Genomic DNA, 11384 nt, shown 5'->3' with positions numbered 1-11384 from the left:
TATATTTTTCAATGATTTTGAAAGAAGTCTCTTATGCTCAGAGTCACCAAGGCTGCATTTATTAGAACAAAAATACAGTAAAACATATAATATTGTGAAATATTATTACAATTTCAAAGAAATGTTTTCCATCTTAAACATATCTTAAAATGTAATTTATCCATGCGATTCAAAGCTGAATTTTCAGCATTATTACTCCAGTCTTCAGAGTCATGATTCTTCAAAAATCATTTCAATATGCTGATTTGATGCTCAAGAAACATTTATCATTATCAATTTTGAAAACAGTTTTTTTAATACAATAATAATCACAATCTTTTTGTGGAAACTGTGAAAGATATTTTTTTGACACAGTGCTAGTCTTTACTGTCACTGAAAAAAAAAAACCTTACTGACCCAAACATTTGAACAGTAAAGCTTGACTTGTGAAAACAGTGCGGGAAGTATGTGTATAGGATTGACTGAAATAATAAAGCTCAATTTGAACTGACTCAAGATCAGTTTCAAAGCATTTGTTTGGTGTAGAATAATGTTGAAGTGTAGTAGTGAAACAGATGTTATTACTACACAGGATAGAAGTGTGGCTCAAAAAAAACAAAACAGTTTGCTTTTCATAAACAACATTAATTGCTTTGACCCTAGCGCAGTTTACGGCAGCTGAGATTGTTGAAATCATAAATGCGGTCGTTACAAACCTCCAAGGTTTCTTTTAATAGCCTGGTACTTTGTGATAATCTACAGAAGCTATACTTTTTCCACATACCAAGCTATAAATCCACCACCATTCATTGATGCTGGGAATACTATCACAGGGGTGGTAGGATTTGTTTTGACGGTTGTTTTAAAGATACATCCACAAGGGGGTAGTTTTCTCACATTTACAGCACGTTAGTAATCAACGACTATGAGAAAATATGTGTAATGTGGCATTTTCAACATGGCATGCAAAGGAAGGTAGACGCGAGACTGAGACCCTCCCCCAGTGGCCTGGAATAGTTCAGCTCAATCACAGAGAGCTCAATTCTCAATGGAAGCCCGTCCCGTGACTCCGCCCCCTCCTGTCCTCCACACCAGCAACCAGCCGTTTGAATGTTAACTCTTCGTGTGCAAGCTGCTAAAAAAAAAACCTTCCTCAGTATTTCTTTTTTGTTTTCCACTCTCTCAGGGGAAAAAAAAGGTACAACATCTGTCACGGGGTCAACACCCTTTCAAAAAGTACATCTTTGTACCTAAAGAGCAGCTTTATTGTACATATTGGTACCACAAGTACATATCAACACCTAAATTGTTGGCTACATTAGAACCTTTTTAAAGGGTACCATCCCAGTGACGGCTTCAGATGCTAAATGACAAAATTATTTATTAATATATTTTATTATTTATTAATGTTTTCTGAAAAAATAATAAAAATGAAGTGAGTTTTTAAATCATGAAAGATTGTTAGAAACCTCAGTTTTTTTTCATGCCAAAGATTTAAAAAATAACATATATTCAATTTCTTTTGAAAAAAAAAAAAAAAAACCCCGTTATATTCATCATCTGGAATGCAGCAGCGAGCTATAATGGCCGTGTTTTTTTCCTGGTCTTTTATGTTTGTTAGAGGTTGAATTCATATATCAAATACTGCCATATTACTTCTGATTCTACTTCTACTTCATAAATGATATGAAGATTATGGAAATCTATGGTTCAGATCCATCAAACCAAATGGAAGAGTCTTTAAGGTGAGTTCACTCCATGTCGTAATTACCGTAACCGATTCTGAACTGTAAAAAAGCTTCACATGCTTGTAGAACTTGCAATTACAATGTGTAAAATGGTAATTTTCTGAGAGCTATGACTTGTACCACCTGACCACTGAAGATTTAAGGTGGGTTGGGTTTGAAGCGCCGCTGTGCAGACCGATCGGTGTATGACATCAAATGTATGAGCTTTATTTACGGTAATTATGGTATGGCGTGAACGCAGCAAAAGTCACCAATGGAGCCTGGATATCCTCTCGGGGAAAAGTTTGTTCCTACGCCCAAACAAAATCTAACTGAAAGCTAATTTTTTAAGATATCAACCTAGAATTTAGAACACAAAATGTTCCGATTTTTGGCTTTGAATTTGTTGCAGTTTTTGCGTCGAACAGGTTTTGTTAAATATTTATTTTACATAAAATATAAAAATATAAAAAGTTCAAAAACTTAAACTTCTATAACTTTTTTAAATTTCACTTTCATAATTGTTTTCACATCTACAATAATCTGCCAAGTGACCAAACTTACACTGTTAAAAAAAAGTTGCTGCCTCAGTAGCCCCCTTTTATAATGTAAATATGATTTAATGTATTTGTTTTTGTTGAACCTTTAAAATAATGGCTTGGTGGTAAAAACTATGGTTAAACTGCGAGGAAGGCTGTTGGCGTCTTTGTGTCCATCTGGTTACAATTGCTTCTGATTGACACATATGTCTACTTCTCAGCTATTACCCCCTCCTCTTCCATGCTTATTTTCATTCCCTCATTTCGCTTCACTCTTTCACGTCCTTTACTACAGTGATTCCCAACCTGGGATAAGTGTACCCAGGGGATATTTAAGTAGATTCAAGCGGGTAAGATTTTCATTTTGCTTTGTTAAAGGGATAGTTCACTCAAAAATGAAAATTCTGTCAACATTTACGTAATATCATGTAGTTTCCAAGCATGGGTGACCATTTCTTCTGCAGAACACAAAAGAAGACAACCAAATAACACTGGAGCCCATTAAAAAACACTGAGACATTTCTTAAAATATCCACAGAAGGAAAGTACAGGCTTGGAACGACTTGATGGTGAGTAAATTATGACAGTTTTCAGTTCCTTTTTAAGGAATTGTTTTGTGTATAAGATTTACACAAATATTATGTGATGGACACTTCCAGCATAATATATGGGGCACTTTAATGGATTATTTATTTATTTATTTAATGGAATGGATATATTAGTCAGTCATGGCTAATTTATGCAGTGAGAACAGGTGTCTTCAAAAGGGTGGTTATAGAGAAAAAGCAAGCAATATTTGGCAGGTCATGTGATCTCATCTCAATTTGGCGGACCCTATACATGTAAAATAAACGGCTGTCATCAGGCTACCGACATGACTGGAGTCTGGACTGCACTTCATTTTAATTATCAAAAGTGCTATTTTCTTATTTGTAAAACTTTTTTAATGAGGAAATTATTGAAGATAACCATTACTAATGATAATGCTAAACAATATTTCATAGCCTCACTGAGCGGGGCATTCAAAAGGCAAAAAGGGGTTGGCAAACACTGCTCTAGTGTATCTCACTTTGTGGTTATCTGAAAACAAGCAACTTTCGAACTGTTTGTTTTGAGTCGGAGCAAGATGAGGGCTTCACTTTGAGGCATGATTTTAACGGCCCACAACTTGAGAACTCTTACCCCTCAGTTTGGGGTCTGGGATTCATTGTTCCTTAATCCTCCTCCTCCCCCCACCTTCACATCACCATTTTTTTCCTTCTCTCTCTCTCTCTCTCTCTCTCTCTCTCTCTCTCTCTCTCTCTCTCTCTCTCTCTCTCTCTCTCTCTCCCCCTACTTCTGCGGCCCCTGACCCTCCGTTTCTCTCTTTCTCTCCCTACTGCTATAGAAGCCAGATGAGAGCACGAATACCGTCCCACCCTACCCCCCTTCCCTTCTCACTTTTCTTGTCCCCCTCTCCCACTCTTGTGTTTTTTTTCACTCCCCGGGAGTAACAGAGATGGAGTGAAGGAGCGAAAGGAAAAAAGAGAAAGCTCCTGCATCCCACGAGCCCCCCAACAAGCCATTGATGTGTATGTTCACAAGTTAGACTTACGTAAACTCATCAGTGTTGGAGATCTTACTAAAAGTAACAAAGCAACTAATTTAAAGGTGATGTGTGTAGTTAGTTTCCCCTATTCCGGATTAATATTGAGAGCCAATTATAAATAATCAATAATCAAGTAATTGTAAGAGTTTGGGTGGGACTATCTGTTTATTGACCAATGGCAGATGGGGGAGTGTTTGAGGAAACCTGTGTAAAAACAGTCATTATTTTTCGGTTTGGGGATTTCATTAGTGTTTGAATTTATATGGTTATTTTGTCATCCAACATTAGAGTCCGATAGTCTTAAGGAAACAAACAAACAAACAAGAAACAAAAAGTTTCTCAGTCGTGTGGTACTGTCTAAGCAGAATTTCATAATTTTGTGCAAGCTTCTTTGAATCCAAGCGAACTGAGGCAATGATCATTCGCAATGTACTAGAATCTCTCTCTCTCTCTTTAGCAGCAGTGTAGGAGGTCTGATTCATTTAACGAGTATGTGGTTCGAACGAGTCATTTTAATTAAACAGATTAGGAAACTGATTCATTTGAATTTGGTTCTCAGTCATGCATGTGGTCGTTCTGTGCAGCATTTCATTATTTTGCGCACACAGCCTGAAACTGAGCAAACTGAGGCAATGATCCTTCGTGCTTTACTAGACTGTCTCAATCTGATTCATGATGAGCTGGTTTAATGAACTGGGTTAAAATGCTCATTTGAATCAGTACTCAGTTGAGCTTTTTAAAACATTTTTTTATAGTGAAACACATTGTTACACTTATAAATTAAAAGTTCTTTATTGGCCTTGTTGGTAACATGAAAAATCCATGAAACCTTTCCATTCCACAAACGTTTCTTTATTCTGGTAAAAGTTTCTTCAGATTGTTAAAATGTTCTTCTCACTAAGAAAAAATAAAAGGTTCTTTTAACTGTTCACTGAAAGGAAATGGAACCAGAAATGGTTCTTCTGTGGCATTACGGCAAAAAAACGTTTTAGAACAGTTATTTTTAAGAGTGTTTTATTTATACATTACGTTTATTGGTTTAGTGTTTAAAGCTTGTGTAGTTTCTTTCCCCAAAAACATAACTTGTCATTATAGCTTGCCAAGACAGTTTCAAAGTAGCTTCCCCAATGCTGAAGCTCACACTTCGAGATAGTAGGATAGAGAGATATGGGGCGTGAATGATGTTGTTGGGCTCAACAGCGTCCGGTAAGAGAGGGCTTGAGTCTCAGCGAGAGATGCGAGTTGTTAACACACGAGTGTGTGAGAGTGTGCGTGTGCAGTGAAGGGGGATGGCTGCCTTGTTTGTAGCTTGTCAGCAATTGCCTGAGACAAGCTTCCCCTGCATGTGTGAAAGCTGCTTGGCTTGAATGCCTGGACCGTACCAAGTGGCGGCAAAAGCGAAGGGGGGGACAGAGGCGAGAAAAAACGATCAGACTGGAGACAATAGGCCCCTGAAGTGTTCCCCCCAAGTTGCTTTGATGTTGTCCTAGTGTCTAGATGCTGAAGGGGACCGGGGACTGCAGGGAAGAGCAGCCCTTTGTGTGGATGTGTGTGCACTTTTTGGGCCAGCACGGACAAAAGGGAGGGGTACAAAAGCCTGGAGAGAAATAAGAGAAGAAACAAATGATGAAAACCCAAATGATCCTGAACGTGTTTTTGTATGGCTGCTGTGTGTGAGAGGGCACACAGAAAGGGAGAAGAGCGAGAGAAATAGGAGGAGACGCTCATACACGGGGGCTGATAGAGTGACAGAGAAAGAGAGGGGGTGAGTATACTGTATCTTCTTCTTCAGCACCAGATCACTCTTTTTTTTTTAAATTCGCCTTTCTTACTTTATCTCTCTCTTTTGTTCGAGGGGGGTGGGTGTGCGAAAAACGAGTAGACCCAGAGTTGGTGCCGAAGTTGTGCGCTGGTATTATTGTGGTTATTCCTGGTTGGAGCGTCTACGTGAGCGTGGGTAAAAACAATTACGCTCCGTTATTCTTAGTCCTTGAAAAGATATATGGATATGTGGAAAGAGCAAGGGGGTGAAGGGGGGAGTGGATGGTTTGGAATGTGTCATTGGATAGTCTGGATGAGTTGCCCTCCATGCCAGTATAAACCTCCTCTGCTCTCCTCTCATTATTGTCTGGTTATTCAAGCAGTCCATGTGTGTGATGGCTGCAAAGCAACAAGAGCTTTTCTCTTTCTGTATGTGTCAGGATTGTCACTCTCGGCAGCGGGTGAATTGTGCAATAATTGGAGCCGTGTGTGTGTGTGTGTTTGGGGGCGGTTCTATTCTGCCTGGGGGGTTTCTCAGTCTGTGCCCTCCTGGTAGCAGACTGCTTTTACACTACCAGCTGTTCTGAAAACCTGCAGTGATTTTGTTCTTTCTTTCTGCCCATCTCTCACGCTAAAGGTTATCCAATCGTCAGCGGTGTGACATGCATATGCAATCTCTGTTGCTTTTTGATGTCAATAAACCAGTTGTTGGAAAAGTCAAAACAATTGTTTACTTATTTATTTATTATTATTATTTTATATTTTAAGAGTTATGGGCACTACAGTGTCTTTTATTCCATAGGTCTCAGGATATATGTTGCCTTTACTTGCTTGTCAGAAGATGCTATTTATTCCTGTTCAAGAGTTCAAGAGAAACTGATAACGGACATACTCATGTTCTTTTCGCTGTGCAAAAATGTACAACATTCAGCAAATGGTTACAGATATACATAAATGTATATATGACCAAAATAGCAATGTAGTTTATTCTCTGTAACTCAGGTTTCCTAGATGTAATTCAAATTTGAAAACCTTCTAGTTTTCTATTTACAATAGTTTAGGCATCATGTGAAACACTATTTTCATAAAGTTCCAAAGATTGTGGAAATTATTGAGTAATAAAGGTATTAGGTCAGTTATTGATGACTAATATATAATTATAAAGAAGATAGTTTGGTAACACTTTACAATAAGGTCTTATCTCAAAATGTTTACACACTGCACCTTTAACTAACATTAAGAGTATCTATTAACAGAAATGCAATATGACATCCATAACTATGTGTTCAGTGGTGTATAAAGAACTTACTTAATAAACCGTAATGTTTTTATTACCTTAGAGTGAGGCATTTATATCTACATAGGCGCGGGAATCCCCTTCTATGAAGGTCGCCATATTGTGACGTCATGTTTCTACCGTAGCCGACAGCGAACAAACAGCGTTACAGAGCGCGTTTCGTCACTACCTTGAAAGAGAAGCCGCAGAAAGCTAGAAGAAGCTAGCCATAAACACCGTGAGTAGTGACTTTTCCCTTGTCAGTGGTGTAAATATGTAGTTGGATTGTTTCATGTAACTTAATTCTTCTCCCTCGCTGTGTTATGGCTTTGCTATGTGGGGATAAATGTGCTGGTTACGTTCGTGAGACAGCTGATTAGTAGGCTACTCTTGTCATTGACCGTAAAACAGTTACAGGAATCACCAACCCGTCGATCTTGGAAGCATTTTAAGTCGATCGAGTTTCCAAAATCAGAGAAAAAAGCCTATTGTGGGTAGTAAGTGGTGTCTAGGGGATGCGGAGGCTAGCCATACTCTGGCTATTCTCTGCTGTCTCAGACGACGATGTTTGTCCCGTTTTAGCCACCGTAGCTTCTTCGAAAGGGAGGGGTGAGCAGTGGACTGAGCCCTTAGGGCAAACTCGCAACCGAACCGCTAGATGTATTATAACATTACCGAACAATGAGCAATACCATATTTATTCATGTTTTTTAACTAAGTAATAAAAATGAACTAGGTAATTAAAAACTCAGATCCATTAAATAATCCATTAAACCACTTTTAATTGAAATAATGTATTCGTAAATATTGAATTCAGCATTAACTATGCTTAATAAATGCTTTAGAAATATTTGTTATTGTTATTTCTTGTTAACAAATGGAACCTTATTGTAAAGTGTAACCAATGTTTTCACTCTAAATTCTGATTGGCTGAGCCACGTTCAAACCCACTGTCAAATTGTGATAAATCTACAGTTGTGACTACACTTTGAAAATTAATGTGCATTCTATATTTGTGAGGTGTTTTTGGCAACAGTAAACAGGTAGATTTAAAAATATTTATTCAAAATGCATGTTGCTACTTTATAAAAGCATTAAAAAACCTTTAAAACTACAACTTAAAGCTTTAAACTTAATCCCTTAATATGGCTTCAGTGGACCTTGTAATGTATGTATAAACAGCAACAGTTTTATAAATTATGTAATACTGAATAGTTCGTATTAAAATATTTACAGCTACACAGTTTAATAGATTTGTATAATGTTTGAGATGGAACAGAGGAACATGAACATAGTGTTTTATTTGATGTGAATATAATGGTTATATGTCCCCTGGGTTTAATAGCAATTACACGCAAACTGAAAATCAAGTGGAATAAAAATTACAGTGGTTTGCGAAAGCTCATTAATCATGTTTTAAAAGCATCACACATGCCAATAGAGAATGTAAATGCATCCTGCAGTTTTGGAATGGCAGCTTCATTGTTTATTTATTTATTTGTTTGTTTGTTTTGCGGTTAATGTCAGTCTGCTTGACAGCGAGAGGTCGTGACAGAGGGCTTGAGAAAAGTAAAAAGCACAGGGTCAAATGTCTCCTTCATACCTCGCTGTATGATGATTTAAAATGGAGGTGACCGAGATTTGGCCAAGTAGGACGTCTTTCGAACAATATTCCTGTCAACAAACCATTATATTAATCCTTATGTGCCTAAAACCATAGGCCAAAAAGTCTGACGTTGAATATTTCAACTTCAGACAATAAAGCAGATGAAGATGAGGCTGTGAGGGATAGAAGTCTGTTCAGAATGACATACACTGGTTTAATCTGGTCTAAATAGTCTCCCGGCCTGGCTCAGCTGGTGTTCATCTGGTTTAGCTGGTCAGTCATCTGGTGTCCCAGCCAAACCAAGTTTAACGAGCACCTGTACACTCTAAAACCAGCTTGACTAGGCTGGGAGACCAGCTTAGACCAGTAAACCAGCTTAGTTACTGTATGTCTAGCCTGCACAACCTATTTTCGTTTGCAGCAAATGAAATCTGTCTGAAGTTTGCGCTATAAAACCAAGGCCACCAAATACTATTTTTCGTTCAAACTCTGTTATGGAATATTCCTACTTCTGGCCATAAAGGGGATGAAAACAAAGGCTGTGAGGGATAGAAGTCTGTTCAGGATGACATACGCTGGTTTAATCTGGTCTAGCTAGTCTCCTGGCCTGGCTCAGCTGGTGTTCAACTGGTTTAGCTGGTCAGCCATCTGGTGTCCCAGCCAAACCAAGTTTAACGAGCACCTCCTGAAAACACTTAAACCAGCCTGGGAAGCTTAGACAAGAAAAACGACCAAGTTTTCAGTTTCAGCTGTAGTTCTATCCTTTTTTGTTTGCATCAAATTAAATCTGTCTACGCTATAATCCCACATAGCGAGATCCATCCACATTCATTTCCAATAAATACCAAGAGTGTGCCAATGAGGGAGGTAGATTGCAGCGTTTGGACTGAGAAATGGTAGGGATTTGATCAGTAGGATGGAGAGATGTGCCTCCAGAGAGAGCACCAAAGGAAATAAATGGATTTATTCTTCACAGTTGTCAAATATCCAATGCATAAATTACGAGTGTGTTAAGGGGACGGCTAATAACTCACAGCAAACATAAAACACATTTAGTTAGATGACAGTTTAGTTAATTCTGGGATGCGCGTCTGCACGGTCATAATTGTTTCATTATTTCATTGGAGACAAGGCGCATCTCGGTCAGCAGGGATTTTCGAGCCGTAAAAAAGTGAAAGATTCCCAAACTCTCCTTTGAAAAGCATCCCTCTTTTGAACGCCCTTGCCTTCCGATGTATCCTCTGCTCTAATATCTTTCTGAATAGCTGGAAATGTGCGCGCTAGCCTTGTGTGGTTAGCCGCCGAGATGATTGCAAATTCATTTAGAGGTGCCTATCACACAAAGATGTGGGGATGGAGAGAGAGATGGAGGGGGTGGGGTGCAGAGAGATGATGCCTTGGGTTTTTTAAAGCACATTTGTATTCATGTCATGGAGGAGGAGAGCGCAGAGAACGAGAGAGGAGGCGGCTACCTTAGCGTGACAGACGTTAGGAGGAGGCTAGCCAGATTAGTATGACAGGCGCTAGCAGAATGCCAAACGCCCGGTTCAGGCCGAGTGCTGATGTCACAATCCAGCGTTCGCTGATGTAAAGTGGAGCAAATCCGCTCGGAACACTGTGTCAGAACTCTGACGTAAATAATTCAATCGCAGCGGGGCGCTGTTACCGGCTAGCTGAGGCATTTGCACTATGTTTATTTTTTGGACTGAACTTGGCGATAATCGTCAGTTATATAATAAAGTATTTTGCTTGCGTAATAAATCTAAAGTAAAATGCTCGAAAACTACTATTGAGTAGCATCAATTGGCCACTTTACGACATCTAGCAGTCGCAGAAATGCATTGTGGGAGCATGTATGTTTTACCATGGACGTTGTGGGTGTTCAGAGTGTTTGGGTATTTGTGTGTAAGCTCAGTATGAAAGATGGCAATGGAGATGTCATTTATTGTGCTTTGGAGGCTCTGGTCACAGCATCCTCATACTTCTAAAGAGTATCTCTCTCTCTCTCTTTTTCTCTCTCTCTGTCTCTCAGCTCCCCCCACAGCCTCCTGTAATTCACAGCTTTCGCTACGCTCCACTAGTGACACAGGACATGCTCGCACACTCCAACGACCGATTACATCAGGCGCCTCACACACGCACATACACAGTTGAACCAAACTACTGATTTAAGGAAGAGAAAGCATCACATCTCACTCTTGTCCTCCCTGTCTCTCTTATCTCTATCTTTTTTGAAGTCGTTTTCTCTCATTTTGTCCTATCTCATTCTTGGTTTCTGTGGCTGTCTGCCTCTATTTTCCTTTCCTGTCTGTCTTTCTCTCTTTCTCCCTACTTTTTTGGTTTCATTCCCCCTCCTTGTCTGTCTCGCTTTCCTTTCCTCCCTGTCTATCTCGATTTCTTTCTCTCTCTTTCTCTTTTCCTACCAACTCTCTCTCATTTCCCCTCCATGTCTGTCTCACTTTCTTTCACCCTCACTATTTTCCTCTCTGTCTCTCTCTCATTTTCCCTGTCTGTCGCATTCTTGTTTTCCTTCTCTTTTTCCTCAGTCAGTCTCAATTTTTCTATACCGTCTCACTCTCATTTTCCTTACCTGTCTGTCTCACTTTCTTTCGCCCTCTCTATTTTCCTTTTCTGTTTGTCTCACTCTTGTTTTCTCCCTGTCCGTCTCATTCTTGCTTCCCTACCCTCTTTCCTCTCTGTATATCTTACTGTCTTTTCTTTCTCACCCCCCTGTCTTTTTCCTATCAATTTCCATCCCTCTTTACCTCCCGTCTCTCTCTTTCTCCCATTCTTTTTCCCTCTCTGCTAGTCTTACTCTCGTTTTCTCTCCCTGTCTATCTCCCACTCCCACTCCTTCTCCCTTACTCTTTTCTTCCCTGTCAGTCTCCCTTTTTATCTCCTTGTCTTT

The 11384-nt window shown here is 39.3% G+C and overlaps 1 protein-coding gene across 2 annotated transcripts in view; it reads left to right on the top strand.

Annotated features, from left to right (window-relative positions):
- Nucleotides 1-5081: 5081 nt before the first annotated feature.
- The window catches only part of bcl9 (BCL9 transcription coactivator), a 115228-nt gene continuing 108925 nt past the window's right edge, over nt 5082-11384 (top strand). For both annotated transcript variants that reach the window (XM_077246242.1, XM_077246239.1), the window contains exon 1: nt 5082-5598. The gene's annotated coding sequence lies outside the window, so the exon portion shown is untranslated. The remainder of the gene's footprint in view (nt 5599-11384) is intronic.

Source organism: Siphateles boraxobius, unplaced genomic scaffold (assembly GCF_051911475.1).
Source record: "Siphateles boraxobius isolate OS27281-9 unplaced genomic scaffold, OSU_SipBor_1 29, whole genome shotgun sequence".
Taxonomy (NCBI): domain Eukaryota; kingdom Metazoa; phylum Chordata; class Actinopteri; order Cypriniformes; family Leuciscidae; genus Siphateles; species Siphateles boraxobius.
Note: the sequence above shows the minus strand (reverse complement) of the source record. Positions and strands in the feature narration are given on the sequence as shown.